Consider the following 5,140-nt stretch of genomic DNA (forward strand, 5'->3'; position numbering starts at 1 on the left):
GTGGCGTAGCGCCAATGGGGCTGGGCGGGGCACAACAGGGGCGTGGCCGGGCATACTGGGGGCGTAGCATTAATAATTTCTCTGTTACTGTAAAAAAATTTATCTGTTACTGTAAAAAAAAGTTCCCAGTTTCCAGCTGGTATCTTTCTGTCCATAACTTAGACTCATTCTAGCAAGTCCTCTCGTCTGCTGCCAACAGAAACAACTACTTCTCCTCTAATTGACTGCCTGTCAAATACTTAATACTTTCAAATACTTAATTTTGTTTCTAGAAATCAAAAGAAGGATACTTTCCTTAAACAAGGAACTTTTACCATATTTCTAAAACATGTTTTTAAAACAGCCCAACAGGGAGAATTATCCCGTTTTCTACCTTCGCTAACCAGCCACATAGGAAACAACAGGACTTGATGATTTTTGGACCTAGTGGAATTTCTAACAGAAAAGCAGACCCAATTAGTAACCCCCTCTCTGCACACACAAATAATTAGTAACCCACTCTCAGGAACTGGTGAGAACCTGCTGGATCCCACCTCTGCTCCTGAGGAACAGGGCACTGGAGGTGGTGGACTTCAAGTCTATTCCAGCCAGTTTCTGTTATGTCCTTCCAGTGTTTTCTGGCAACAGATTAAGCTTCCTTTTTGCTGCGTCTCGTTGCTGCGGTGGTTGATTTTGTGCTTGCTGTGCAAGTGTGGGGAAGACATTATCCTTCTGTCAGAAGCGTGAGGTTGCTTGGAAAGGAACTTCCTTTCTTTCTGGTAAACGTTTGTTTTCCTAAATGCAGATTCCAGGGTCTAGAAAGCCCAGGGTGCTGGCGCTGCTTAGGAGTTTTTGAGAACTTTCAAAAGTGATGCTGTTTTTATATAGTGACATTGCTAGAGGCATAGAAAATGTGGATGCTCTTAATTTCCAGGTGTAATATAATATATCCTAAGCCCGTGGTGGCGAACCTTTGGCACTCCAGATGTTATGGACTACAATTCCCATCAGCCCCTGCCAACATGGCCAATTGATGGGAATTGTAGTCCATAACATCTGGAGTGCCAAAGGTTCACCACCACTGTCTAAGCGATACTGGCTCATCTGGTTTGCCCTGTAGATGGAAGCATGACTGATTCTTCCTACCCAAGATCCTTGCATGTGGGATCCTGCTTTTGGTTTTGTCGAAGGACCAAGCTCAGTTCAGTCTGTGGTAGATGAGAAACAGGGCGTGGTGTTCTTAACTGGACCCATTTTGGTGTTTTGATGCTTGCTGGGTTTCCTTTGGGGCTGTCCTTTTGGTCTTCGCCACTTGAAGTTAATTCTCCAGATAAATGTCAACTCTTCTAGATACTGAAGACTTGATGGACGGCTGCGGCTATTCCACCCCCACCCACCCCCAACATATGAATGAAAAATCCAGACTCTGAGTTGCCCTTTGAACCTTTAGGAACTGGAAATGACAGAGAGGTAACCTGGAGACAATTCCTTTTCAGCGCAACTCTTCAAAGTGCCAGGTTTCCTTCACCCCCCTGAACCTGACAGCTGCTTCACATGTTATCCATACTCAGCGCTATAAAGTTGATGGCCCCTGCTTGGGAAGTTTCCGGAGGTGTGGGGGGTGGATCCTGGGGGCAGGTAGGATTTGGCAAGAGGGAGGACTCAGCAGAGATGTGATTCCATAGAGCAGAGGTGCCCCCCCCCCCCCCGTTTTTGAGCCTATGGGCATATTTGGAGTTCTGAGGCGGCACTGTGGGCGCAGCAACAAAATGGCTGCTGCAAGGGGTGGAGCCAGCCACAAAATGGTTGCCACGGCTTAACTTCAGTCACACCGTTCAGATCCTTGTGCTGTGGGGAAAGCTGTTGCAGAAGCAAAAATGTTTTAAAAATTTGCACAGCCAATCAAATCTCTTGGTCAGTCAGACATCATGCTGGGCAGAAGCCACACTGGGCCCCACCCACTTTCTAAAACACTTGGTGGGCACCAGAAAAGATGCGGGCAGGTGTTAGGGCAGCCACAGGTGCCACGTCAGGGACCCCCACCATAGAGTCTACTCCCCAAAAGCTCTGTTTCCTCCAAGAGAGCTGGAGATCAGGCGCAATTCCAGGAAATTTGTCATCTGGAGATCAGGCGCAATTCCAGGAAAAATCCTGGCCCCATTTCACAGTTGGCCGCCTTCCCTTCCCATCAACCAGGTGATGGATTTTCAGAGCAAACCTGTTTTATGAAGCAAACCAAGAAAACTGCCTGTAATATTTGTTTCTGCAAGTTTTGTGAAATAGGATCGCAGGAGGCTAGAAGGTGTGCAGAAACCTTTGCTGAACTCTGTGCAATCACAGTTCTCAAAATTACAGTTCTCGAAATGGCTGCTGCTGTAAGATTTCATTTCTGTCCCGGTGATCTCCAAAGCTTGTTAAGAACATAAGAACAAGCCAGCTGGATCAGACCAGAGTCCATCTAGTCCAGCTCTCTGCTACTCGCAGTGGCCCACCAGGTGCCTTTGGGAGCTCACGTGCAGGATGTGAAAGCAATGGCCTTCTGCTGCTGCTGCTGCTCCTGAGCACCTGGTCTGTTAAGGCATTTGCAATCTCAGATCAAAGAGGATCAAGATTGGGAGCCATTGTTCCCGCTTCACACAGTCGAGGACAGTGAGGTTCCTCCTCTGTTACACGACCTAATATAATTTGGATTCTCCTACCCCCTCTCTCCTTTGAATTCTACTCAGTAGTTCATTTTAGTGGGGATGATGTTTGAAAGATCAGTAGTTTATCTGTCAGGCTGTTTCCTAGGAGTGGGTGACAGGAAGCCAGCTCTGTGACACGTATTCAGCCAGGTAAGATAATCAGCCAGGTAGGGTGGCCAGCTGCAGACTGGACATTTGGAGGTGCTGCCTGGTGAGAGCAGAGTTTGAGGTGGGGAGGAAGCGTCACACGGGCGTGACCCTGAGGAGTCCACCTTCTGAAGCTGCCATTTGATGTTTGTGGCCTGGAGATAATTTTTAATTCCAGCTGAATTCCATTCCACACCTGGAGATCGACACCTCCAACTACAGACATGTTCAGTTCCAGGCTATGAAGGTTTGAGGAGGATAGTCCTGACGATTAGGCATGTTGATGGCCACTAACCTGGATAGCTTTAAAAGGGGCTTGGGCAGATTTATGGAGGAGAAGTCGATCTATGGCTACCAATCTTGATCCTCTTTGATCTGAGGTTGCAAATGCCTTAACAGACCAGGTGCTCAGGAGCAGCAGCAGCAGCAGAAGGCCATTGCTTTCACATCCTGCACGTGAGCTCCCAAAGGCACCTGGTGGGCCACTGCGAGTAGCAAAGAGCTGGACTAGATGGACTTTGGTCTGATCCAGCTGGCTTGTTCTTATGTTCTTATGTTAGCCACATTCAGAAGAAGACACCTCCACTTGTTGCAAAAAGAGAACTCAACGTTTGAGAGGTATGAAGCCAACTCCCTCTTTCAAAACGGCGCTGGTGGTTTCCTGTTGATGGGTCCCGGTGCAGCAAAAGCAAGCCGTGCCGGCTCACTGGCGGTTGCTTCGCTTCCAGCACAAGTGGCAGGGAGGGGAGGCGGAAGGGAAAAAGTTGCCTGCGTCTTCATCTCTCTGCAGACCCAAAGCTTGTGCAGCTCGGAGCTGTGCTCAGGAAGGAAGTGACTTCTGTGGCAGCTTTCAGAACACGGCAACTGGTTGTGCTGGGAAGTGCCAGCAGAGCCCGTGCTTGTGGGCTTGGTTTTCTGCACAGCCTCTACCCGTGTGGCATGCTGGGGTACATGGATAGGGGCAGTCCCAAATATTTGTGGCAGCATTACAGAAATAATGCAGCCTCCAGCAGAAGTATATTCAGGGTGTCTGAGGCTCATTCCGCACATGCAGAATAATGCACTTTCAAACTGCTTTCAGTGCTCTTTGAAGCTGTGCGGAATGGCAAAATCCACTTGCAAACAGTTGTGAAAGTGGTTTGAAAACGCATTATTTTGTGTGTGCGGAAGGGGCCTGAGTCAAGCATCAGACCAGCCCTGTACTGAACTGTGTGTGAGGCAAAGCTAATTGCCAGCAAGGACAGAGATCGCTGAGGTTCTTGAGAAGGCTTTCTGCAGGTCAGGGTCCCTTGTGCCTGCCTCTATCCTGAGAGACTCCTGCGTAGTTGTGAGGTGGTGCCCCACACCACTGGCGGAAGGGGACAGTCCTAACTCCCACACCTGAAGGGCTACCCTGACACTCCCAGACATGCGCTAGACTGGACTCTGAGCTTGATAGGGATTTTGATCGGCTGTTCTGGACGTGGTTTAGCAGACTATGATCTTGACCTTGCAGGGTTGCCCATGTCTGCCTGGCACAGGGAACCCTCCTCCCTTTGCTGTGGCCCATAGGAGACAAATAACCTGAGCAAATTGCCACTGGGCAGTGCTGTGTGGCATCCCTTCTGGCCAAAACCGGGAGGCCCGGCCAGTCCTCTGAAGGAATCTCTGGAAACTCTGTGGTTTAAACTCTCAGTGGAAACTCTTGAGGTTTCTTGCGATTTCTAGAGAGGCGTGACATCGTTTCCACGTTTTCTATCGAAGTGGCATCACGTCGCTGCCCCGGCATCCCCCCACCCTCCAGCTGGTCTCTGTGAATTTATATTTCTGCTTAACCCCTTACTTAAATCACTGAAACTCTGACCCCCACCAAACATCATCCATTATTTGCAAACTACTGATTTTGTTCCAGACACACAGAGAGTTTTTACCCATCCACGTTTCTGAGTGGTTTCACACCCAGCCTTTCTATCTCCTTATCTGCCCGCACAGAATTTTGCAGTTGAAAGGTTCATGATGGAATCCATTCTGCCTTAATTCCTTTCCCTCCCCCTCTTGTGATCTCCCCCTTAAGTAGAGTTCTCAAGAGGGTTGCCAGACATAGATTTGGCCGGGCAACCAGTGCCCAATGCTTGTGGGGTGGGGAGGAGATGGGAGACCGTCATCAGGAAATGCATGATGTCACTTCTGGGAAAACCTGGAAGATACATCATGCCTCTCTTGGAATTGCTGGAAACTCTGTGATATTACCATAGAGTTTTCAGCAATTCATAGCATCACAGAGTTGGAAGAGACCACAAGGGTCATCCAGTCCAGCTCCCTGCCATACATTCATATAGAGGAGTGGTGCC

This window comes from Sphaerodactylus townsendi, linkage group LG15 (assembly GCF_021028975.2).
Source record: "Sphaerodactylus townsendi isolate TG3544 linkage group LG15, MPM_Stown_v2.3, whole genome shotgun sequence".
Taxonomy (NCBI): Eukaryota; Metazoa; Chordata; class Lepidosauria; order Squamata; family Sphaerodactylidae; genus Sphaerodactylus; species Sphaerodactylus townsendi.